This window comes from Cibotium barometz, chromosome 15, assembly GCF_041138505.1.
Source record: "Cibotium barometz isolate CiBa-2024 chromosome 15, ASM4113850v1, whole genome shotgun sequence".
Taxonomy (NCBI): domain Eukaryota; kingdom Viridiplantae; phylum Streptophyta; class Polypodiopsida; order Cyatheales; family Cibotiaceae; genus Cibotium; species Cibotium barometz.
The window spans coordinates 25,707,299-25,718,987 of NC_141060.1; positions in this window are offsets into that span (position 1 = coordinate 25,707,299).

Here is an 11,689-nt window from a genome sequence, read left to right on the forward strand (position 1 = left end):
CCACTGTCGCGAGTACATGTGTGTACCTTGCACGCAAGACTTAGAATTCTGGACAAATTATTGATGCTCCACATCAATTATGCTTGGAACATGGAGCCAGAGTCACGGCGAGAATAGGGCATCCAAGAGCTTGAAGTTGTTTTATCATCTGTGGGGCTTCACGCAGGTGCTGTCACCCTCTCTAAGGATCGCAAAAACCCATCAAGTACCCAAGATAACCCTAATAAGATATGTATGGGTGGTGCAAAAGCAAGACACCTGCTCTCAAACTATGGTGAGGCTCAAAGCCATACACATTTTGAATTATGGAAGCAGATTTGTGATGTAACAACCTATCGAGGCAATGAGGCGACACTAGGATTGAAGCGTGCACATGTGTGGGAAGCTTGTGAATGAGATGATGAGGCTTCTTGAGCGCCCGTATCTTGATGAAGCAGAGATAGCTACATTCAAGACTTCGATTGACAGATTCACAGAAGAAATGATCGATGCTTGGGGGGAAACTCATATAACACACTACATGCATATTCTCTATGCGCACAGTTCCTTCTTTCTAGATGAATATGGGTCTCTTGCACTCTGGAGCAACCAAGGCATGGAACGATCACATTACCAAGCCAAGGCGGCCTATTTTAAGAACACGGGTCATGGCGGTGGCAAGGTTCGCAGCAATGTGTTTTAGGAAATGTTCAATTGGTTTTACCGTGCACTTACTGGGAGAAAGGCCCAAAAGCGAGCCGGAAATTTGTCTTTGAGGCGCAAAATCATGAAGGTGGTAGGTGCAAGGCGAAAGAGAAGGGTGCAATGCATCAATGGCACGTGAAAGAGCGAGGCAATGGCACAGTGGTCGACTAAGAAATGGCCGCGTGTGGTTACCCACCCAATAATTCTTGTTCGCCACTTTTTGGCGCGTTCATTGTAAATTGACTTTTTTGTAATTTTGGCCCCCTATAAATATCAGTGAGTTTTATAGTCATTTTTAAAAGTCTTGACTTGTGAGCTCTCTCTCTTCCTCTCCCCTTGACTCTCTCGCGCGCTCTCTCTCTCTCTCTCTCTCTCTCGCTCGTGCACTAATATCTCACGCACATGGAGCCCCCAAATGATCCTCCCTCTAATACGCAGGATGACATTTTCAAAGACCTTGGGCCCTTACCGGTGGCACATAGAACTGAAATCCCAAACATTTACCCACAAGTCCAAATGGATCTGGAAGCTGAGCGTGTGAGGCTTGAGCGAGAGGCCCAAGAAGCCCAAGAACGCCAAGAAGCGGAGAGATTACAGAAAGAAGCAGAGGACATGGAGGCAGCTGAGAGAGTAAGAAAAGAAGCCGAAGAGACCGTCAGAACACAGGAGGAGGACGAGGCAGCAAAGAAAGCACAGGAGGATGAGGCTGCCAAAAGAAGGCGGAAGAAGACGAGGCAGTTAGGAAGGTGGAGGCAGATAAGAAGGTTGTAGAAGAAGCTCAGGCCGCCGCAAGCAACGAGAGAAGATTAGCATTCTTTGCTGCGGAGGAGGATTGGCTTAACAGAAAAGCTCGCGGATTTGTTGCTGACCTGCGAATGGCCGGATACGAAGATGACACAATTTTGGAAGCGGCTATACAAAGTCTTCGAGCAGAATATACAAAGAGGAGAAATGAAGACACAGTAGAAAGGGAGCACCTGCCGAGTAATAGGATTCTCAATGCAATGCTAGACAGAGTCTTGGCTCGTGCACTTGGTAAAGGAAAGAGAAAACTCTCAGCTGAGGAAGTAGAAAATAAGAGACAGAAGCTTGAACGAGAAGCCAGGGCAGCAAACACATGGAGGCTTCGTGAGAAAAAAGAAAGGAAAGATGAAGAGGAGCGAGTAAGGAAGGAGGCAGAGCAGAGAGCAGCTCAGAAGACTCCATCTGCAAAGGCAAAGAAAACTCCAACACCTGCAAAGGCTAAGAAGGGGAAAACCATTCCTAAACGCACAGAACCCCCTTCCGATAACTTCCAAGAGCAGCGACAAAAGTTCAAAAATGACACGCCAGCTTGGACTCGCCACGCGCAAGCACCACCGCCCCCAACAACGCAGAAGAAGCAAAGGTGGAGACCAGGGACAGTTGCCCTTAGAGAAATTCGCAAATATCAGAAGACCTGCACACCAATTATTCCGAAGGCACCTTTTGGGCATCTCGTCAAAGAGATTATCCACGACCAGCGCCGGGATGTCCGGTGGCACTAGGCGCTCTGCAACAAGGTGCCGAGGATATTTTGGTTTCGCTTTTCCAAGACGCGGTTTTGTGCATGGTGCATGCAAAACGTGTCACTTTGAAGCCATCTGATCTTCGTCTAGCTAGGCGTATCCGTGGAGAGGATGCTCTCTTTCACTAGATAGGGGAAGCCTTTGTAATGCAACAAATCCGTGTTTTGTAATCTCAATTTGATTAATGAAAAACCATGTCTATTTTCAAAAAAGTTATTTTCTATTGCAAGTGATTATCGTCTTGTCAAGGTAATTGTAGTCTTTTGCATGTAATTGTTGTCGCTACGTACATTCGACCTCATGTGAACGCTCGTCTGCCACCACCCGTCCGACTTTGGCTCGACTCGACGGGCCGATTTCTCCTGCGTATGGCCCCAAAAGGGTAAATCAGATGTGCGAGGTGTGCCGAGGCCGACGGGGGGGCCGGTGGTCGCGCCGTGGAACCTGTGTGCCACGGAGCGACTTTTGCCAGGTCAAACAGGCAAAAGTCGCTCCGTGGCACACAGGTTCCACGGTGCGACCACCGGCCCCCCCCCCCGTCGGCCCTGGCACACCCCGCACATCTGATCTACCCTTTTGGGGCCATACGCAGGAGAAATCGGCCCGTCGAGTCGAGCCAAAGTCGGACGGGTGGTGGCAGACGAGCGTTCACAAAAATTGATTGAAACATCATGACAGGACACGACAACAACATATAAACACATCAAGAAGATAAAACTTAAAATCAGCTCGAAAAACATCTTGATGTCATTAATTGTTTGATTTTCACAAAAGGCAAATGAGTACATTGGATCTAGCCAACTCGCTTGATGAGCTTGGTGAAAGCCTCGTGGGTGAGAGTCTTTACTGATGGTTTGTCACCAATGCATTCGGCTATCTCTTTGGCATCAGTGATGCCTTGTCCAAGGCTAAGGCCACAAAATCCTAGGAAAGACCCTGCACTTTTATCACCAAAGCTATAGATAGCTGCTTCCCTATTTACAAGAATACATTTATGGGCATTTTGGGCTATAGGGGCTTCAGAGACAGGATGGCGCTTAGGGCTCTGCACTTCAAAAATTCAGCTTGCACATCATTTGAAAAGTCGTTGTGAATCACGCGAAGCATCTCGGCATTGAAGCTCGGGATGTAGTGCCATAGCGCAGCATCTTTCCCCTCCACCTCCTTTCGTGCTCCACCCTTTCGGCTTGCGAACCAGTCCATTTCTCTTGCGGTCTACAAAGTAGATAGAAGAATGAGTTGACTTCAAAAAATTACAAATTAAGAAGGGAAGAAATTGGGTGTACTACCTCAGTGGCATCATCATGATCCGCAAGGTCTGCATCACTAATATTGATGCTCCCGAGGCTGACGGAATCCAAAATGGCAAGCGGCTTGTGAGGGGCAAAGCTAGTTTCTGGCGCACTCGTAGAAATCCTTGCACTGGGATATTTGTACAAGAGTCTCTGCCACAAGGGACTCTATTGAGGAATGATTTTCCGGGAGCGCAAGCACCTTTGTGACATCTGCGGAACTGAAGTCAATGCGGATGTCATCATCTTTGGATGGCTGTTGTGTGTCTCGCATGCCCGCGTACATAGCAATGACTGAGAGAGTTTCATCCTGGTGTAGCCCAAGGACATGGGCGATGTCATCCAAAAATAAGAACTCTACACCTTCTACTATGATGGGGTGTAGAGTTCGTACTTCGAGCTCTGGAACTTCATCCATGACATCATCCCCTTCGATGTCCCGTTTCACAGCCTCAGCTTCTTGCGGCTCTTCCGCCAGAGTCACAAGTGCAAGAGATGCTTCTTGCACTGGGGTGACAATCTCCTCCTTTGGGTCAGCTTCCTTGATCAAGAGATAAGGTGTGGCTTTCTTTGGAGGAGTGGCCTTCCTCTTTCCCTTGCTTTTCTCTATTCCCTCCAAGATCAGGAGGGCAAGAGTCATGTCCCACCTCAAAAAACTTGTGCCGATGTTGCCCATTCCAAGACCTACCAGGTTATCTTCTTCCTCCTCCCTTAGATATGTGCTACTAAGGCCTTTGAGGAATCTTGCAAGCCTGAACCTGAAATTTTCGTCCGCTTTGTAGGTATGCTTGATAAGATCCACAGGCACCCAAGTCCCCTCCTCGTCTTCAAAGTTGACACAATATTCAGCCATGTATGTGTCCATGTAGCTAGTGAACGCCCCAAACACGTCACTATGGAGTTCGGCGGTGCCTACCATGTCAATAGATGTTTGAAAGATGGGTGCAAGCTTCTCGATCAAGTGACCGAGGTCAAGCTTGTGCAATTGAGATAGGAGAGCTTCAGCGGGGGTGGCCATGCTTGAGTAGCGAAGAAGGCGAGGGGACCGCAAAGATGCCGAGAGTGAGGAGATGAACTCAAAGTGGCCAAAAGTGACTTATAAAGAGGTCTTTAAAACTTTTTTTATGTTTAAAAATTCACTTAAAACCTCCAAAAAAATAAAAACACGCGACATAACTTAAAAGTGCACAAAATTGAACGCAAATTGCGAGTAGCCAAAATTGTTTTGAATTAATCTCTCAAAATCTGTTACATAGCTTGCTTGATATGGATACATCTAGGGAAGGGAATGCTTTTACAAAAGTAAGATGCCTCTTTCCTCTTACGTAGAGGTGTGTTATCAATCACAAATGAAAAGTCACCTTTCAGTGCAAACCTAAGGCCTAAGTACTCCCTTAGGTTCGCCATATTCCAATCAGCATTTACTACGATATCCCACACATCAGCTTGCGTGCTAACATGTACATCAAGCTGTTCTGCATCGTTGATGTCCGAATCGAGTGCTTGCCATTCGCCTCCAGTCAGCTTCCAACGTCTGTAAGGAAAGATAATAGAGAGTTGTTGCTTTCCAAGCTGGTACCGAACGACCATCTTCTCCGACACCACCATGCACTTTATCTTGTCACCCTGATGTTGAATAACCTTCAAATCCCACGAAGGTGGCAGAAAGGCACTCATTACTGTGCCTCCCTTTGCAATCCACATTGTAGGAGTCCGGTGAACATCAGCCTCCTTGAACAAAAACACAAACAAATGTAAAGGCATGAAGAACGTGAGAGTCGCACGATGTGACCCATAGGTGCACTTCATTGCATTGCACACATCAATCTCAATTCGACGTCTGGTTAGTGCAACCAAAGTATTGTCGGGCTTTGGCCAATCATGGTCCGTGAGACTTGGTGTAGGGAGCCTCCGTAGAGTCCCAGAACCATCTCTTGACGTGGGTAAAATATACTCTGCATGAAAGAAGAAAACTGAGCGCTCTAAAAGCTCTGATGCCGAACAACCAATATATAGTAGCTTGCCGATTTCAAAGTGGTGCGCCTCAAAGGTTCCAGAAAGGGCCTCTAAAGGCTCCCATTCCACAAATGTCGACGGAAAGATGTCTGCACAGAACATTACAAGAACACACTTGAAAAAATCAAGCTTCCGTAACATGAAATGATATTAGCATGTCTCAGTGCAGCCCATAAAACAAGAAGCACAAATAAAACTTACAATTTGCAGGAAAGTGTTTGTGATTGGCATTGTCAACACGGAGTTGCGATGCCTTGTAGACGTGTTGGATCATCACCTGCTTGCTTCCGTCAGCCCCCTGCTTGAGATCCACTATGCGACCCTTCCAATGGTGTGACTTTAAACCTATGTATCTGCGAGAGACTTTGTGGGCTCCCCTTGTGCTTGGACGCATCGTCACCCACATTCCTTTTGCAAAGGTGCTTGTAACCCACAAGCCAGTGTCGTCTTGTTCATTGCTGCTGCTAAAGGACTCCACCCTTGAACGAGGTCGGCGACTCATTGTGCTTGGCTAACCGATTAAGCTAAATGCTATGAAGTTGTAGGTGTGTGAGAAGATCTCTGCAACCTAATGCTAGCAGAGCATATAAACTGGCAAGAGGAGTCAAGAATGTGTATAAGCTAGCAAGAGGAGAGTGAAGAATGTGTGCAAGCAAGAGAGGATGGACTTGATGGGGAAAAAAGTGGACTGTTTTCCAAGCTTTCCATAGCCAAGAAGATCTCTGCAACCTAATGCTAGCAGAGCATATAAGCTGGCAAGAGGAGTCAAGAATGTGTATAAGCTAGCAAGAGGAGAGTGAAGAATGTGTGCAAGCAAGAGAGGATGGACTTGATGGGGGAAAAAGTGGACTGTTTTCCAAGCTTTCCATAGCCAAGAAGGCACAGAAAGATAGATCTAACTTTAGGAGGGAAGGGGAAGGCAGAATGGGGAGGGAGGGGGCCAAAAAAAGACTCTTTTAGTTAGAGAGAGACTCAAAACCGAATTGCTAGTTTTAGAGAGAGGAAGAGGGAGTGGGGAGAGGGAAAAGTAGCTTTAAATGAGGGATAATGATGGGGGGCGTTTTTGGCCCTAGCCCACTTTTTGAGGTGGGGTCATTTATGCCAGTTTGAGCTGTCTTTATTAAAAAAAGGTGGGAAATTTGATTTTATTAAAAAATTTTGCATTTTTCAGCCCAATTTCTTTAAAAAAATTGGTATGATTCAAGTTTGACCCCTACATATTAGGGGCAGGGAAACCCAACATTTTTCTCCACATGGCCTTCTCCCATTGCACCACTCCTTAATGACTGTCATTAGGCTTGGGGCAAATTAAAGGGCCCAAGAAGACCCCAAACAAGTCCCAATGAAGGAGCAAGTCCCGCTCCAAAAAGGACTTGGAATGCCATTATTGTGGCAAGAAGGGACACTTCAAAAAGCAATGCTACAAATGGAAGAATGATTAAAAGGAAAAGGGCAAAAGTGGAGTCAAAATTGAAGAAGTCAATGTGTCACATGCAGGTGACAGTGAGGATGAGGTCCTATTCACGTCTTCACTTGATGCCCATTCACTTCTTACAGGAGATGGTCATGGTATGCACTCATGGATCATTGATTCAGGTGCCTCCTTTCATGTCACAGGTTGCAGAGACTTGTTTGTCAGGGATACTACTGGCAATGAAGGAGTAGTTTATTTGGGTGATAACCATGCATGCAAGATTCTTGGCAGAGGTGATGTGAGGCTTGTGTTTTCAGATGGCTCACAGCTTATGCTCCATGATGTCAGGCATGTGCCTGAGATCAAGAAGAACCTGCTTACTACTGGACAGCTTGATGATGCTGATTATGTTACCACACTTGGTCGTGGAAAGTGGAAGATTAGTAAGGGCTCACTGGTTGTTTCCAGAGGCTCTAAGGTGGACACTCTTTACTTCATGCATGCAGGTGTTTGTCACCATGCTAATGTAAATGCAACCGAGCTACCGAAAATCTCTATGTGGCATAGCCGGTTGGGACATATGACTGTCAAGGGAATGGAGCAATTGTCTCGTTTTGGTTACTTGCCTTCTCTAAAGTTCTCAAGTTTTCAGTTTTGTGAGCATTGTATATATGGCAGGCAACTCCAGTGCCCCCACAAGAAAGCTCTTGGACAGAAAGATGCTCAGTTAGAGCTTGTGCATACAGATGTATGTGAGATGCCTTAGCTTTCTTTGGGAGGGGCAAAATATTTTGTGTCATTTATTGATGATGCCACATGCAAGGTGTGGGTTTATCCTCTTTGTTTGAAGAGTGATACATTCTCAATGTTTCAGAAGTTTGTTGCTCATGTTGAGAATCAAACTGGCAAAACACTGAAGGCTTTGCGTTCCAATGTCCAAATAGTTTCAGGACTTTTGTGATGCTAAAGGCATCAAGAGGGAGCTCTCTACTCCTTATGATCCTCCACAAAACGGGACAGCAGGAGGATGAACAGGACCATTCAGGAGAAGGTCCGTTCTATGTTGTCACATGCTGCGTTACCTCATGGTTTTTGGGCTGAAGCTGTTATGACAGCCGTTCATCTTATAAACATGTCACCTAACACGAGGCTTGGTGGGAAAGTGCCAGAGGAAGTATGGACAGGGAAGCCTCCATCATACAAGCACTTGAGAGTGTTTGGTTGCGTTGCGTACGTGCACATACGCAGGGAAATGCGCACCAAACTTAATCCTAAGTCTCACAAATGCATATTCCTAGGATATGGTGACAAAGGTGAAATGGGGTATAGACTTTGGGATCCCGTGAATAGAAAGATTATACGCAGCAATGATGTCATTTTTGATGAAACATGCATGTATATAAGGAGCTTTGCAAGGCAACAGGAGCCTGGCAAAGTCATCTTTGATGATGATGGACATCATGGACAACAACCAAGGGCTGTAAATCAGCCATTACAGCAACAAAACCAGCCCTTAAATGGTGCTGAAAATGGTCCAAATCGACAGCCAGAGATGGCAGAAGATATCCCTATGGATATGCCACAGTTAGAGAAGATACCGGGCATGATTTTTCAGCCTTATGGCATGGAACAGGAGCCACCAATAGGTGATATGCAGGCTGGATAGCAACCTGCAAATGATGGTCATTGGGTACGGAGGTCCACAAGACCCTCAAGACCCCCTGACAGGGTTGTTCCAGGGGTTGACTACTTGATGCTTACTGATTGTGGGGAGCCCTCATGTTATAAGGAGGCTTTACAGAGGGTAGACAAGGCTCTTTGGGAGCATGCTATGAAGTCAGAGATGGATTCTCTGCACAAAAATGGAACATGGAAGTTGGTGCATTTGCCTACAAGCAAGAAGGTTTTGCCATGCAAGTGGGTTTACAAGCTCAAAGTTGCACCTAATGCAAAGCCAAGAGCCAGGTTAGTGGCTAAGGGCTTCAAGCAGGAATATGGTGTGGACTTTGATGAGATCTTCTCTCCAGTGGTCAAAATGACCACACTTAGAGCTGTATTAGCTTTGGTTGCTCATGATGATCTGGATTTGATTCAGATGGATGTAAAGACTGCTTTTCTTCACGATGATCTCCATGAGGAGATATATATGCAACAGCCAGAGGGTTATGCAGTGAGTGGAAAGGAGAAGCTTGTATGCAAGCTGAAAAAGAGTCTTTATGGGCTCAAACAGGCACCAAGGGAATGGTATCATAAATTTGATACATTCATGAAATCAGAGGATTTCAAGAGAAGTGACATAGATCACTGCTTATACACCAAGAAATCTTTGGATGGTAGTCTATTGATCCTCATCTTGTATGTTGATGATATGTTGATTGTGCTTGGAAATCTCGTAAGGAGATGGATGCCTTGAAGAAGAGGCTGCATCAAACCTTTGATATGAAGAATTTGGGTGATGCAAATCATATTTTGGGTAATATGCGGATACTTCGGGACAGAAATCAGCATGTGTTGTATTTGTCTCAGAAGGAATACATTGGCAAAGTTTTGCAGAGATTCAATATGGACGGGGGGGAAGAAGACTAGTACTCCTTTGCCTCCATATGTGAAACTCAGTGCTATGGACAGCCCACAGTCGGATAGCAAGAGGGCTGATATGGCCAAGATTCCATATGCTTCAGCTTGTGGCAGTCTCATGTATGCCATGGTTGCTACTAGGCCGGACATTGCATTTGCAGTGGGAGTGGTTTCTAGATACATGTCCAAACCTGGCATGAAGCATTGGAAAGCAGTGAAAGGTGTCATGAGATACCTGAAGGGCACACAGGATATGTGCATTTGCTTTGGCAAACAGGATGCATTAGTGCATGGTTACACGGATTCGGATTATGCCGGTCATCCAGATAACGGGAAGTCTACTATCGGTTATGTGTTTACATTCACAGGAGGTGCTATGTCATGGATATCCAGGATGCAGAAGTGCACAGCCTTATCTACTACAGAGGCCGAGTATATTGCAGCCACAGAGGCTTGCAAGGAGGCATTATGGCTATCTCGGTTAGTGGTTGATTTGGGCTATACAGGGGATATTCCATTGTTGCATTGTGACAGTCAGAAAGCCATCCAGTTGGCAAAGAACCCTGTCTTTCATGCAAAGACGAGGCATGTGGATGTGAAGTATCACTTCATCAGAGAGGTAATAGAGAACAAGCAAATTCAGCTTGTTAAGATTCATACGGATGACAACCCGGTTGATCTGTTGACAAAGAGTTTGGCTCCAGAGCGGTTTGCTCATTGCAGACACTTGATGGGCATTGGGGATGAGGCTAGTTTCAGCCTTGATATGGCCTTGTATATTATCATGTACATGCTAAGATGTCCAAGTCGAAATGTCGATCCACCTACCACCTACATTAAGGGGGGATGAAGTATTTGTAAACCTCTCATCTGACTACCTTGTAGTAGCCTAAGAAAATGTCACCAAGGATGGGTGTTGAGAAATGTGGTGCCATTGAGCACAAGGAAGAGGTAGAGAGTGAGTTGAGTAAGCTAAAAAAGACATTATCCAGCAAGAGGCCACATGAGAAAAGGTGGAATTATCCCACATGAGCTAGCAAAGCTAAAAGGGGTCATTTCAAGAAATGAAATATGAAGCAAACTCTCAAGCCTGTCTGTGAGTACAAGTGTCAATCTTCCTAATTATTCTTGATTCTTCTGCTTAATTAGTTTAGCAAATTTTTCATCATTTGTGTACTTAGATGCCACCCAACTTAGATTAGATTAATCATACTAGATTGACTTTTCACATGCACATGATACCCACGATTTTAATAGGGGTGGTGGTTGATCAAGACATCTAACAAGTTCATTCATTGCTACCTTCAGATATAATGGTGTTAATCATCTCATTAGGTGGCATATCAAAAGACTCACATTTGAGGATGGTATAGTGCTCCTCATTGAAGATGATTCCAATGATATGGATGATCAATTCACCAATGAATGTGTTGATGCTCCAACTAAGAAGAGGAGATACTATACGTTGAAGAGGAAGCCCAAAGTGTTGGGGGGGCCATAACAAGGAATTCAAAGAGGACAACACCAAATACTATTTTCCATGTATCTACAATTGATTGTTGCATGAGAAAATGTTACTGATCATGATGTAGTGATAGAACTGCACAAAGATTTTTGGAGGGATTGCTTGCAATCTCACACTATGTGTATGATTCCATGAAAATGGCATGTTATGTGGATGGAAAGGGGACAAGACATTACAGCTTCACATTCAATAGTGTGGAAGTATGTTCAAGGGCATGGTATGAGATGCATTGTATTTTAACTACAACAGTTTATAGGTACATGGGTCAGTTTGAGAATGGCATATGAAGGTAAATGCACAAAAACAAGGGGATTATAAGAAAGGCATAGAATCACATTGAACTAGGAAGGGCAATAATTTGAGAATTTACACACCAAAAATTTGAGCGGATGCCTTAAAGAAGAAGGAAAATGACAGATGGTGCTGGGGAAACCCAACTAGTTTTTCCAGATGTCTACAAGTAGGTGGACATTTTGAATGAGGTTAATATGACATTGAAGCATCTCAATCAAAAGAAATGTCAACATCAACATTTGGTAGGATCTAAAATATAGAATTTAAGCATATGTTAGCCTTTCCAAAACAAGTGAGTTTTTAAAGTGCACTTTATGCAGTGGCATAAAGGATTAGTTGG